Below are 14,414 nucleotides of genomic sequence, written 5' to 3'. Positions count from 1 at the left end.
CCACGTGATTTCCCACACGCTGCAGCCCACCCTCCCCCAGCAGAGCCTGCCCCATGGGGGGACCCTCCAGAGCAAGGAAGCCACTGGGATGCAGCGCAAGGAGAGATGGCAGGATGCGACCAAGCATCCTCCCCACCCACCCCACAGCTGTTTTCACCCATGAGGTGAGTTTGGGGCAATCTCAGCCTTGAGGGCACAGGGGGATTGTGCCTTTTGGAGCACCACATTCCACCTACGGCCAGACTCCCAGAGGAATACTCAGAGGGATGCTCTCAGCATCCAGCATCACCCAGGGTATCAGCTGCCCTGCCATAGCACACCATGTTCCCTCCTGGTTAGGGATGCCCCATGGCAGCCTGGTAGGACACAGAGCCAGAAAACTTAACTCCCTCACCAAGAGGAGGCAGCAGGGAAACCCCTGGACAAGGAGGGAAACTAAGGAACACAGATTTACCTTTCCATGCTGTGCCCCATACCATGGCAACCCCAGTATGAGCTGAGAGGGGCACAGAAAGAGAAGAGGTTCTGCTGTATCCACACTGCACCCTGCCTGACTGCACTCCAGCAATAGCCCCCCAGCACCCACCTGCACCCTCAAGCTCTGTGGGCAGCCCTGGGTCCTTCTCTAACCCTGTACCTCCCAGTTACTCCTTGCTCGCTTTTCCTTCCACCTAATAAATGATGCTGGGCACTCAGAGGCACACGCTCCCAAGGGACCCAGGAGCTGCTCTCCACCCCAGAGCTCTGGGCAAGTCTGGGATGAGTGCAGGGATCTGCAGCAGCATCCCAGGGCAAAGCCAGACAGAGATTTTGTCCTGTAAGACGGGACCCAGTGAGACCAGATGGCATCACTCCTCCCTCTCCTGCAAGGGAACCTTCTACCACCATCACATCCCACCCAGCTCCCAGGGTGACCACATCACATCTTGCTCAGCACCACAGAGGTGGTGCAGATGCTCCCAGTCTGAGAGCTGGGAGACACCCTGGGCTCCTCTTCCTGGTGCCCTGGACGTGCAGACCCTCCGATGGCAGCAGCAAAGCTGGAAGGGGATGGTGCTCCCTGCACCCATGCTCAACAGCACAGATACCAGTTCAGGGCCCACCTCTGCTCCAGGGAAAGGTCCTGGTGGATTCACTTCCCAGCCAGTGATGGGAACAAGCTCAGGCTCCTCTATGGAGCTGGCAGGGTGAGGGCTTGTCAGCACATCCCACTGCCCCAGAATTCCCAGGGGAATAATCAGAGGGATGCTCTTGGTACCCAGCACCACCCAGGGTACCAGCCATGACGCTGCAGGGCCTAGGGATGAGGCACTCCTGCCCATCCCTGTCTGCCCTGCCATGGCAGCCTATGGGGAGAACAGGCAGACCACTGCAGAGGAGAAACTGAGGCAGGGAAGGGCTGGGATGTATCCACACACAGCTGGTGTCAGCGAAGGGACACAGAGCAGCTTTTCCAGCTTTTCCTGCTCCTCCTCTTCCCGTGGCCATTCCAGTAGGAGTGCACGCGGAGGAGGACAGGGAGCAAAGTGAGAGCAGGAACCACTCCAACCCTAGCACAGCCTATGAGGCAGCAGCATATCCCCAGCACTCCCAGGAAGAATCCAACCCCCTCCAAACTGTGCTTGACACCCCAGCCTCATGCTCAGACCCCCAGAATGCTGCTTGATCCCCAAGCCAACACTCAGAGCCTAAACAGGTATTCAGCCCTCTAAAAGGATGCCTGACCCCGAGCTGGTGCTCAGCCCATCGACATGGTGCTCAGCCCCCAACACCATGTTTAACACTCCAAAATGCTGCTTGACCACTAAGTCAGTGTTCAGCACCCTAAAATGGTGGTGAACCCCAAAACTGCTCCTTAGAACCCTAAAACAATGGTTGACCCCCAAAAACCAGTGCTCATCCCCCCTTACTGGTGCTCAGCCTCTCAAGAGGATGCTTGACCCCTGAATCAGTGCTCAGTTCCCCAGAACAGTGTTTGGCCCTGAAAAGACTCAGCCACAATGAAGAGGTCAACCCCACCCAGAGGTGCCCAAAGCAGGGCTGGCTCTGTTCACCCCCCAGAGCACCCATGGACCATAGGGAGAGGCCCAGGGTCACTGCTGCCCATCCTCCCCAAGGACAGCCACTCCAGTTTGCTCCAGTGCACAACACTGGTCATGAGGTCCTTCAGAAAGGCTGGAGAGCCCAAGTGTCTGCCCTGGGGTCAGCATGTCCTCCATCACCAAAGGGATGGGTGCACCAGGACAGGGATGTTGGTGTGTCCATCCCCCCCTGCACACACCTCTTGGCTGCACCACACATATTCCAGCACAGTGTCCCAGTGCTTCCCAGGCAGTGGTTATCAAAGTCACCCCCTCAAAATCCCAGCCACAGGCATCCCTGCTCCCGGGGCCTGCCAGGTAACCAGTGCCCTCCAGCTCTGGCATCTCCAGACCCACAGACACAACCCCCATCACTGCCCTGTCCCCTTACCCCTCCCTGAATCCCCAGTCCTGAACAACCACTGTCCGCAGCATGAATTCATCCTGCTTTAATCTCCACAGTGCATCAGCACAGGGAGGGAAGGGAAACACCTTTTTTCCTTTCCTTTGGGTCTTAATCTTTACCTGGGGTTGTATTTACCGATCCTCTCACTAATCCCTCAATGCCTTCTCAAAGGATAAAGCCCCATTCTCCACCAGCCAACACTGGGCTGCTCCCAGCAAGAGCTGGACCAGGGAGCACCCAGAGCCCAGGCACCATGGGTTTAGCACTCAAGGTGACTCCAGTTCTTCCCAGCAAGGTGGCCAATACATGTTTTCATTTAAGGAACCTGAATGGGAAGCTGGAGAGAAGGGAGATGCGGGCACACCAAGTGATGGAGGCAAAGCCCAGCAGGTCTCAGCTCCACTCATAGGCTCAAAGCTTTAGGAAACATGTAGGGTAAGAATGAGAAACTGCCTCTTCAATAGTATCTGCTGGAAAACCATGTGGTTTGCATCCCCCATGGCCAAGGTGCATGGGGACACCCCGGCAGCATCTCCCACCCCTGGCCATGCTGATCCCTGCCTCAGTTTCCCTGCATGTAGGGAGCACAGGTCACCTTTCTAACTGGGGATTCAGGCAGCGCAGGCTGCCCTTGAACCAGCTCTAGGGAATCAACGGTGCTGAGCAAGAAACACACCTTAGGAACCACCCTGGAGCTCTGCAGATGGGGGGACAAGGGCTCATGTGCCTGGAGGGAATCCCTGCAGATGTGGGGGACACGGAGCTCTGCAGAAGGGGCATGGGGGGAGCAAGGGATCTGCATATGGGAGGCTCTGCAGACAGGGGGAATCTGCAGATGGGGGCCAGAAGACAGAGGGAAGCATGGAGCCCTGTAGCTGGGGGACAGGGTCCCTGCAGAATGGGAATAAACGGGTCCCTAGAGATGAGGGAACAGAGGGCTCTGTAGAATGGGACAGTGGGCTCTGCAGACGAGGTGGGGACAAGGGGCACAGGGGTCCCGGCAGATGGAGGACACACAGGTCCCTGCACATCTGCCCTTCTCAGGCCAACCTCCTGCTTCGCCACCCCCATACGAGAGCTGCACCCACCTCTGGTGCAGCGGGGGCTGCCAGGAGCCCCTGAGCACGGCAGGGGCTGCCCACAGCCTGCCCTGACCCCAGCCCCACCGGCGAGCAGAGGCGAGCTAAGCGGTTATGGCAGCGCAGCCCTCCCGGCTGCCAGAGCGCACGCTCCACCGCGGCCGGCACCTTGCCGCGCCAGCCTGGAATTTGCAAGCTGTCCTGATGCATTAAAGCACAACCGCCTGGCGTCCAGCTCCTGCTGGGGCCGAGCTGGGCCATGGCATCCCCCCGACAGGGTCCCCATCGCTGTGCCCAAGGGCGGCCACAGACACCCTCATCATCTGCATCCTCCACATTTATTTTTCTCCCCATGCCCCAGCTTCAAAAAGCTCTTTCAGCAGAGCAGGGAGATGCTGCCAGCTCACAGCACCCTCATGGGCACAGAGATGTGAGGATCACCGCAGGGAGACAGCTATGGATGGGCTGCAGTCCCCTGGGGAGCAGGGGATCCCAGGGTCCCCCCTCCCTGTGCCCAGAGCCACACTGTGTTCCCCCAGGTCTGAGTGCTCCCCACTGGGGCCAGCACCCACCATCCTGCATCCAGAGATTCCCCTGCTCTAAGGGACTCCATGGGACTCCCCTCAAAGCCACCCCTTGTATATGCCCCGGGCTGCCCCTCAAGGTCTTCCCAGGGGATGGGTGTGCTGTGGGATGCTTGGGCACTAGCCAAGGCTGCAGGCCAGAGGACATCCCGCTCTGCAGCATCAGCACACACTCATCCTCACCCACACACCCAACGATGCTCTCAAATCACTGCAGGACCCAACACCCACCCACAGCCACCAGCACAGCCAAGGGGTGACCTGCAAAGGGACACATCCATCCCATAGCCGGGCAGGATGGGCTCGATTGGTTGTGCCAGTCCCAGCTGGCACAGGGTGAATGCAGCGGGATGCCCGTGGGAGGAGGGAACAGCAACAGCCGGCTGGGATAGGAGTGTGAAGGAACGGCTCTTGCGTGCTCTGTCCGGAGCCAGCCAACAAGGCCATATTTGAAATGCTTCGCATACCTCCGGTCATCAGATTAGTGAGATGCAGAAGGTAAAGCAGAGGGCAAGAGGAGCCCTGGCCGCTCGCTCCCATGGGCAGCAGGAGCTGCAGGAAACATCCCCAGCAGGGATGAGGGTGGCCATGGGGACCCTAAGAGCAATGGGTGCCTGGGATCCACCTCTCTGCCGTGATCCCAGCTGGACACAGCACAGAAGGTGAGGAAGGACAATCTAGCTCAGCACTCACAGCCAGCCCTGGCCCACAAGCCTGCTGTCATGTCCCAGCCATCAGCCACTGCCACCCCTCACCTCCCCATGGGCCAAGCAGGACTTGGACCTGCCAAAAAACCTTTCAGTGGATAAAGGGGGCTCATCGGAAAGTAGGAGGGAGACTTTTCACCAGGGGCTGATGTGACAGGACATGGGGCAATGGTTTCAAACTGCAGGAGGGTGGGTTTAGATAGAGCATAGGGAAATGTTATACAATAGGGGTGCTGAGGCGCTGGCACAGGGTGCCCAGAGAAGCTGTGGCTGCCCCATCCCTGGCAGTGTTCAAGGACAGGTTGGATACAGGGGCTTGGAGCAACCTGCTCCAGTGGAAGGTGTCCCTGCCTGTGGCAGGGGTTTGGACCTGGGTCAGTTTTAAAGTCCCTTCCAACACAAGCCATTCTATGAGTCTGTAAAAGACCCCAAACAACATCCAAGTGACATCTGCAGGCACAGCTCCTTCATTCTCCATGGACCTGGACCCAAACCTAAGGACAAAGCAGAGGGCAGAGCACTGGTCTGCACCTCCCATCGGTGTATACCTCCCTCCATCAACCACTGCACCAGTGTCTAAGAGTTTCAAGCCATCCACAAAACATCAACACTCCTTGGTCACAAATGGTCCTCCCAGCATAGTCCATCTTCAGGAGCACAGGAACCTGCCTCTAATGAGCAATAGGGCTCAGAGAAGAGCCTCCAGAAGAGCCACGGGGCATGGAGGCAGCAGAACTGAGAGCAACCAGGTCTGCAAATGCTTCAGACCCATCAGCATCAGGATGTTCAAGTGAGAACCCCTCAGCCTTTGCAATGCTCGAGTGAAAGACCAGGACTCTGACCTAACCCACAAAGTGGTTTTTCAGCCAGTCTCTGAGGGAAAGTGGCACAAAAGCCTCAAGGACAGGTCCCAGCAAAAAGCAGTGAGAACCAATGACCCCAGGGCCCTTGGGGACACCAAGAGATCTGAGCAGATGGATCTGCATTGCCCATTTGGACACGGCCAAAGACTTTCATAAAGAAGACTGCAGGAGATAGATACTACCCAGATGCCACTGTGAAGAGCTGGAGCACTGGCATGAACTCAAGGCAGCAGCAGAGGACACCAGAGGTGAACATGCCCAACCTCATCACACCAGAGCACAAACCCAAGCCTTGCTGCAGCCTGGGCCATCCCCAGGAAGCTCAGCAAGTGCTGAGCAGACAGATGCCAGGGCCAGCTGCAGATCTCATGGATGGTAACATCCACCAGAACCCACTGGAGTTATCCAGAAGCACCTCACAGCCCATGGGCCAAGACAGCACCGTTCCCCAGCCCTGCTACCGCTGGTGCCAAAAGGTGACAGTCAGATCTCTGGGATGAAGCCCATCTCAGAAGTGACCCAGAAATGACAGGCTGTATCTCACACCGTGGCACAGGTCCCATCCCCAACCCACACCATGCCCCCACTGAAGAAGTGTATTACAGCAGTGACACGGGCAGAGCCAGTGACCCAAGCCCTTCTCCAGCTCCCACCTCTCTGAGCTGGGAGAGTGGGGATGGAAAAGTCAGAAAACAGCATTTTCTTTCTTTGCCACCAATTCCAGGGTCAAGGCCAACAAACACCTTCCCATATCTGAGCCACCACACCATAAGCATCACTCTATGGAAGTGACAGGTCCTCATCCTCCCAGCACAAAGGATGCCCAAGTTCAATGAATGGAAGATGCTTTGGTACGAACAACAATGTTTGAGAATGAGGACATAGAGGCAGACCTACAAACCCCAAGGCAAGACCACAGCAAGATCATAAGGTGGACACATCAGAGCCATGATTCAAGTCCCTTTTCCATACCATAGCAATGGACGGGTGGAAACCAGAGACACCAAGACAGCCTCTCGAAAACCTTCTGACCTTAACAATTCTCTTATTCACATAATAACAGGCTGACACCCATGGGTGGCAAGGGCTGCCATCTCCACATGCTTGATAGCCATGAAAAAAGACAAGACAGGACAAAATCAACCTGAAGACATTGATGCACTCCACAACATCCCAAAAGGAGAGACTATTGAGCAGATGAGGACCTGCTCCACATGTTCATACCATCAGTGCTGAGATGATGATGGACTTGAAAGCTTCTTTAAACATGCCCTTTGGACTGTCCCAGAGGTGATGGGACCCAGCCACTCACTGGGGTCATCCTGTCCTGCTGCCTAGCTTTTCCTGGAGCTTTCCTAAGGGCTCCAGCCCCACAGGCATCCCAAGGGATACGGGGCATGGATGGGGACACAGGCTGCTCCTCACCTTCACACCCTGATGCTCACCCAGTGGGTCCCTCAGGACAGGGAGTCACAGCCTCCCCACCATGGCCCTGTGATGAAGGCAAAGTGTGCTGATCCTGCCCTGCTGCCCATGGCAAAGCCACTAGAACAGCTTGCTCCAAGCCTCTGTGTCCAACCTGGCCTTGAACACTGCCAGGGATGGGGCAGCCACAGCTTCTCTGGGCACCCTGTGCCAGTGAAAGCACTGGAGCTGCTCTATGGTCTCCCCGAAGCCTTCTCTTTCATGCTGAATACCCTCAGTTCTCTCAGTCTGTCTCCAGAGCAGCTCCAGCTGTGCCAACACTGGGACCATTTTGGTGCCCTTCTCCAGCCCTGCTCTCACAATCCATATCTGTCTCGCACTGGGCACCCCAGAGCTGGCTCCAGTGCTGTAGGGGTCTCCCCAGAGCACAGCAGAAAGGGAACATCCCCTCCTCAACTGCTGCTCACACTCTGGGGGTGCAGCCCAGCACACGGGGGGGTTCTGGGCTCAAGTGCAGACTGAAGTCAGATTGTGAGGAGCTTCTCATCACCCACCAGCATCCTCCAGCCCTCCACGGGGCTGCTCCCAACCTGCATACTCACAGGCTGTGCTGGGGCTGGGGGCTGCCCCCACCCAGATGCAGGACCTTGCACTTGGCATGGCTGAACCTCCAGCCCATTGCCTGCCTGGCAGGGAAACACACACCGACCTGCTACCAGCAGCATCTCCATCCCCTCCCCAGCCACTGCAGCCCTCCCATGTCCCCAGCAGGGTGGGGGGCCACCCTCTTCCTGGGATGGTGGTTCCCATCCTCCTCCCCAACTTCCACAGCTCCATTCACTGGGGGGACACCCAGCCAGGCAAGACCCCCCCCAGCCTCCATGCCCAGGATCTTTGAAGAAGGGTGGCTGTGAGGAGCAGTGGGAAGTGGGGGTTCCCCTTAGGCAGGGGGTCCCTGCAGGACCGCCCATGCTCCCAGGAGTCAAAGTCAAGGCAAGGGGAAAAAGAGAGGGGAAAAAAAGAACCCCAACCCTTTGGAGTGCAATATTTTAGTTGAGCACCAGAGCATGAGTAAAGGAGGGAGCTTTTTGTGGTCTGGTGAGTTTAAGCTATGAGCTGAAAGTTTAACTATTAATACACTTAATCAAGAGGCTGTTCCTACAGCCTGGCTTTGGGAAAACAAACTCTCCAGCAGGGCGAGGAGAGGCAAAGGAGTGGCAGGACCCCCGGGAATGTCCCTGCTGGGGGGCAATGGGGGGTAATGGAGGGGCTGGGACTGGCTGGGGCTGGATCCAACCTTGGCTGAGCCTTGAACAGCCACAGCAGGAGCTGCAGGGGATACTGGCTGCAAGCCCAAGCACCCAGGATCCAGCCCTTCTTGCCCCCCATGAAGGAGACTGGGCAGAGGGGACAATTTGGAGACAGGACCCCCCCAAGCCCTGCAGCATCCCCAGGTCTCAGGCAAGCAGCATCCACACCATTGGTGTGACACTGGAACTGGTGACACTGGGGGATACTGGTGGGCAAGGGAACTTCAGGGTGGAGAATCCCTAAACACACATACACCATTATGGCATCTCCCCCACCTTTGCCAAGGAGGAGGAGGAGGAGGAAGAGGAGGAAGAGGCTGAATGTGGGGCCACAGCACCCAGAGCCCCTCTGCCCCGCTCACTCACCTCGCACCACAGGCAGGAGGTGCCGCATCCCCACCACAAAATCCGTGTCAAGGACAACTCGGCTGCCTCCTGCCTTCTTCCCACTGAGGCGGTGAGCAGGGGGATGCACAGCGCCTGTCACAGCCCCCCCATCCCTGCCTGCACCACACAGCCAAGAGGCAGAGCCCTCCCTCCCACAAGGCCATGGACGGCCGCAGCTGAGGGCCAGGACGAACTTCTGAGCTCCACCGGCGGGTCCTTTGTTACTTTGCTTTTGTTGTCACACGCCGGCACGTCCCCCCCATCCCCATCATCGTCCGGTCACCGTGGTCCCCCCATACACCACCCGCCGAGGTCAGCAGTGTAACATGTACCGGTGTGCCCTGGTGCCATCGCGGGCACGACGCCGGCACCCTGGGCTTGCCGGGCCTGCAGCGGGTGTCAGCCGGGAGCAGGAGCCGGTGCCACCGGCAGCGGTGACACTTTCGGGTTCGAGGCTCAGCCCCACGTGATGCCGCGACCGGTTTGAATCCGCTGCGGTGGCAGGAGCCGACGGCACCGCCGGCGGGTGAGCGCTGGGAACGGGGGTGCTGCAGGAGGAGGTGGTTCCGGATAGGGATTTTAAGGAGAGATACACGGATGGATGCACGGACGGATGGATGGAGGTTTCCATGCCTACCAGCAGTACCCTGGGGGGGGGGTCACCACCTCACCCCCCCCTCCTCCCATCCGACCCCTCCTCGCCTCAACCCCGTGGAGGGGGATGCGGCTCAGCTCCCCAGGGCACAGCGAGGGGATGGGAGTGGGGGGAACGGGAAAGCACAGGGGGGTCCGACCCTCCGCAGCCCCAGCGGGGTGGGGGGACACGGACAAAGCAGCACAAAGGGGCCGCTGACACAGCAAGGGCCCGTTCCCAGAGCAACAAAACTTCCGCCTGCCCCAGGTAGCCGGGTTTGTGCATCCCCCCCCTCATCCCGCGCCAAATCCCGCTGCCTTGAAACCCCCCATCCCTGCAGCACTCCAGCCGCCCCCCCCCATGTTTTCCCCCTTATCCATGGGGTCGGTTGCAGGGAGGCAAAGGTTGCCCGGCCGGGGTCACACATGGGATCCGTTATCGCAGGATGTGTGCGCAGCTTTGTTTGTGCGTGGGACGCGGAGCGGGGCGGGCGGCGCTGGCCCTCCCCATCCCCATCCCACCACCCCCCCTTCCCTTCTCCTCTCCCCAATCAATCATCCCAGCAAAGAATAAACCGACCCAAAGCAAACACGGGCCCAGCAGAAGGACGCAGCCGGGTGCGGGATGCGGCGAAACAACAATAATAAAAATAAACCGAACGGGGGGTGCAGCACCCAGGGCTGCGCCGCGGAGTTTGGTGCCAAAATCCCAGGGTTTGGGCACAAATCACAACCCCCACGCTGGCTCCGCGGCTGGCAGCACCAGCGGGGATATCGCGCTGCGATCCGGCTGAATTTGGGCGCTCGGGGTGCGGGCGGTTTGGGAATCCCACCCGAGGGGGAAGCGGTGGTGGTGAGGAGGGGGGTGACAAAGTTGGTTTAGTTGTCGCACATGGCTGGGCGATGGCGAGCGGCGCCGCTCCCACGGCCACCCCGCTGCAGGTCACCGGCGGAGGAGACACAAACTGCCGCGGACGCGCCCCCGGGGGAGGCGAGAGCACCGAGAACCGAGCACCGAGCTCGCGGGGACCGGTACAAGCGACCCCTCCTCCCAAAACCCCCCTTCCCACCCCCCCGGGATCCGCTGCCGGTGGCCGCTGCCCGCTGCGCCCCCCCCGCCGCCACCATTGTCACCGGGGAAACCACCGGGCGATGCCGCGGCCGGTGGGGGGTTGGAAGGTCTCGCCCCCATCGCTTCCCCCCCCACCCCATCTCGTAGCGCATCCCCTCCGGGGCGCGGGGTACCGGGAGCGGGGTTCAGCCGCACCGAGACAAACTTTGCTCGTTCGCTTCTTCCCCCCTCTCACAACCACCCCGGGAAGGGAAGCGCCGGAGCCGCTCGGGCGCCGCGCAGACAGCACCGGCCGGGCCCCGGCGCGGGCAGGCGGGCAGGCGGCCAGCTCCGCGCCCCGCCGCCGCCGCGGGTAGCCCGGTACCGGCGCCGGGCGGAGCGGGGCGAGACGCAGCCGCCCCCCGCCAAACTTTTTCCTCTCCCTTTCCCCCAACAACCTTCCCCCTTCTCCTCCTCCTCCTCTTTTCCCACCGCCTCCCCGCACCCCAACTCCACCGGGGGTCGGCACCTACCGGTGCGGGCAGCGCTGCCGGGGGGTGCCCGGAGGGGAGAGGGGAAAGAGGAATGGGAAAGGGGAAAGGGACGGGGCGGGGGGGGCAGAATCGCCACCTGCCCGGCACGGGGGACGCGGGGCCCGGGGGGTCTCGGCCGGGCTCGGTGCCGCCGCCGCACACCCACCTCCACATCGCCGCTCGCTCTGGCAGCGCTCAGCCCCCGAACCGCCGCTGCCGCTGCTGCTGCTGCCCGCGGCTGACGGCAAAACCCGGACCGGACCGCACCGCACCGCGCCGCGCCGCGCGCGCCCCCCGCCGCCCGCCGCGCAACCCACCCCCCCCCCCCCCCACCGTGACAGAGACACACACACACATCCCCCCCCGCGGGGGGTGCGCACCACACCGCGTGTCCCCCCCTGCGCCCCGCATGGGCCGTACGCACCCACGGGCGGAACGGAGTGTGACCCACACATACACCCCGTGTCCGTGTCACACCTGCCCCCCCCCACATTGGTGTCGTGTCTCCCCCTTCCGTGTCCCAGCCGCCCCCACGGGTGTCACCCCGCCGTTATGTCCCCCCCCCCCCCCCGTGTCCCACCTGCCCCCCACCCGGCTGTGACCCCCCATGTCCCATCTGCCCGTTCCCACGGGTGTCACCACGGTGTGTGCCCCACATCTCCCTGCTCTACACACCCGGATGTGACCCCCCATGTCCCTTCTGGACTCCCACCTCCCACGGGGGTGGGGGGGTGCCCCCCTACACCATGACCTAGCCCCACCCACGAGTGTGATTCCTCCCTCCCCCCCGTGTCTCACCCAGCCCACACCCGGCTGTCACCCCCATGTCTTTCTTGCCCCTACCCCCGGTCACTGTGGTGTCTCCCTCCTCCGTGTCCCAGCTCCCCAACTGGTGTCACCCCACTGTGCCTCCCCCCTCCATGTCCCATCAACACCTGTAGGACTTCACTCCACTGTGCCCCCCCCCCATGTCCCACCACCCCCTGGGGTATCACTGGGGTGAGCTCTCTGCATCCCACCCCACGAGTGTCACCCCCCCCTTTGCACACCCCATGCCCCATGTGTCCACCACAGGTTTCACCCCCTGTGCTCTAGCTGCTCCCATGGGTATCTCCACAACGTGTCTCCCCCATGTCCCAACCACCCCCATGGGGTGTCCCCTTTGGTGTGCTCCATCTCCATGTCCCACCTCATGGGGTGTCCCCCATGGTGTACCAGATCCCTCTGTGTTCCCCATGGAGTGTCCCCCGGGTGTACCCCATCCTTCCCTGTCCCCTCTAGGGTGTTGCACCACATCTCACATCCATCCATGGCCCCTGTGGGGTGTTTCCCAGAGTGTCCTCCATCTTTCTGACCCCCCATGGGGAGTCCCCCCGAGTGTACCCCATCCCTTTGCGTCCCCTTTGGGTTGTCCCATCCTTGTGTCCTCCGCTGTGGGGTGTCCCCCACCTGTCCCCATCCCTCCGTCCTCTCCATGGGGTGCAGCTGGCAATGGGACACAGGACCGAGGGTCCCCCCGAGGGGGCTGCACAGGGAGCAGAACCCCCCCCCCCATCCCATCCCACAGGGAGCATCAACCCATTGGGGATGAGGAACCCCAACGGAACCCCGAATAAGGAACCAATAACGTGTAGCTCCATTAAACCACACGGGGGGGGAGGGGGGGGGGGGCACAAACCCCCTGAAGTTTGCCCCGGCAGGAGGGGGACACCTGGGCCACAAGTTGGAGCAAATCCCAGCTCTGGGGCAGGACTTGGCGCTGCCGAAGGAACCTTCCCCTTTTATTTCCCCTTGGAGGGGTGAGCGCTGGAGGGTGGGAAGTTTAAAACCCTCCTTCAGTCCCCGCCCCGCAGCCGAGCGCAGCTTTCCAGGGACAAACAACCCAAAAAAGCCCCAACCACCCCCAATTCCCGCAGCCGATTCCCTTGCCAGCAAAATCCCCAAACCTCCCAGAACTGAAACCGGGTTTGTGCCGCTTTGGGAGAGGGTTTTTTTTCACAGGAATGCGAAATCTCTTCCCACCCCTCTCCCGCCTCGGAGGGAACAAAAAAATCTCAGATGGGGATGGGGACAAACACCCCCCCCAGGAGCCGCTGTTTGTATTTGAGCCACGTTTCCCTTAATGACGCGTCTCTTGCATATGGAGCGCCTGGAATTTGCACCCGCGGGCTCCTTTAGGATCAGCCTACCCCAAATCCCCCCATTCCCCAGGGCATGGATGAGGGCACTGCCCCGTCCTCATGTGATGCTTCCTTTGTTCTTGGGGGGGAGGGGGCTGGGGGGGGGGTGAAGGTCCTGACCCACCCAAATGGATAAAATCACCTTTATTGAGGAATGAAGTCTAAGAGAGGGGAAACTGAGGTACAGAGATGGTGGCGGCAGTGAGACTGAGGCTCCAGCACAGCATTCCCGAGCCCAGCATCCTGTGTTCCATCCCCAGAGAGGATGGGATCCCCAAACACCCAAAACCAGCACATCCCCACAGCACTGGGACAAGGGATGTGGCCCATCAGCCTCTGTCCTGCTGCTGGACCCTTTTCTGGTGGTGCAATGGGAGTTATGTGGGGCAGGACAGGATTGGAAGGTGAAAGGGACAGGGATGGAGGGCAAATGAGACAGGGATGGAAGATGACATGAAACAGTGATGAAGAGTGAGTGGGATGGGGATGGAGGATGAAGAGGATAAGGATGAAGGGCAAAGGGGACAGGGGCGGAGGGTGAGGAGGCAAGGATGGGATATGTCAGGACAAAGGATGGAAGGCAAGGGGATGGGGATGGAGGATCATGGGGATGAGCATGTAGGAGGGCAAATGGGATAGGGATGGAGGGTGGTGAGAGGGCAAGGATGGAGGAAGACAGATTCAGGGATGGAGGGTGTAGGGCACAGGGATGGAAGGCTCAGGGGACAGAGAAGGGTGGCAAGGAGACAGGGTGAGGAGGGACAGAACTGGGAGCAGGGACACAGGAGGTGGAGGTGATGCTGGGCAGCCCAATGTTGAGGTGCAGGGGGATCACACATGGGGACATATCCCAACAGCATGCAGAGCACAAACACACCCCAAAATACCCAACCTGACCCCCCCCAGCCCAGCCGCTGCCACCCAAGTGGGTCACAGAGCTGGCACTCACTGACACCTCCTCCACACCAGGTGCAGGGACATCTTCCAGCACAGGGGACCCAAATCCAGCCAGACACCACATCTGGAGCCCCAGACCTTGGTGAGATCCCTGATTTCAGGGAGGGTCTGAATTTCTTCAGCCACTGGGATGGGGAACCTGACGGTTCCCAGCAGTGGGAAGCTGGATGAGCTCCTCTGGATGCTGTGCCCCAGCACCAGGCTGGCACCACCCATTG

The 14,414-nt window shown here is 60.3% G+C and overlaps 1 protein-coding gene across 2 annotated transcripts in view; it reads right to left on the bottom strand.

The window, feature by feature from the left end:
* CXXC5 (CXXC finger protein 5) overlaps positions 1-11,302 on the bottom strand; it is a 31,505-nt gene extending 20,203 nt beyond the window's left edge. For both annotated transcript variants that reach the window (XM_034067149.1, XM_034067150.1), the window contains exon 1: positions 11,226-11,302. The gene's annotated coding sequence lies outside the window, so the exon portion shown is untranslated. The remainder of the gene's footprint in view (positions 1-11,225) is intronic.
* Positions 11,303-14,414: the final 3,112 nt, after the last annotated feature.

Source organism: Melopsittacus undulatus, chromosome 10, assembly GCF_012275295.1.
Source record: "Melopsittacus undulatus isolate bMelUnd1 chromosome 10, bMelUnd1.mat.Z, whole genome shotgun sequence".
Lineage (NCBI taxonomy): Eukaryota > Metazoa > Chordata > Aves > Psittaciformes > Psittaculidae > Melopsittacus > Melopsittacus undulatus.
Note: the sequence above shows the minus strand (reverse complement) of the source record. Positions and strands in the feature narration are given on the sequence as shown.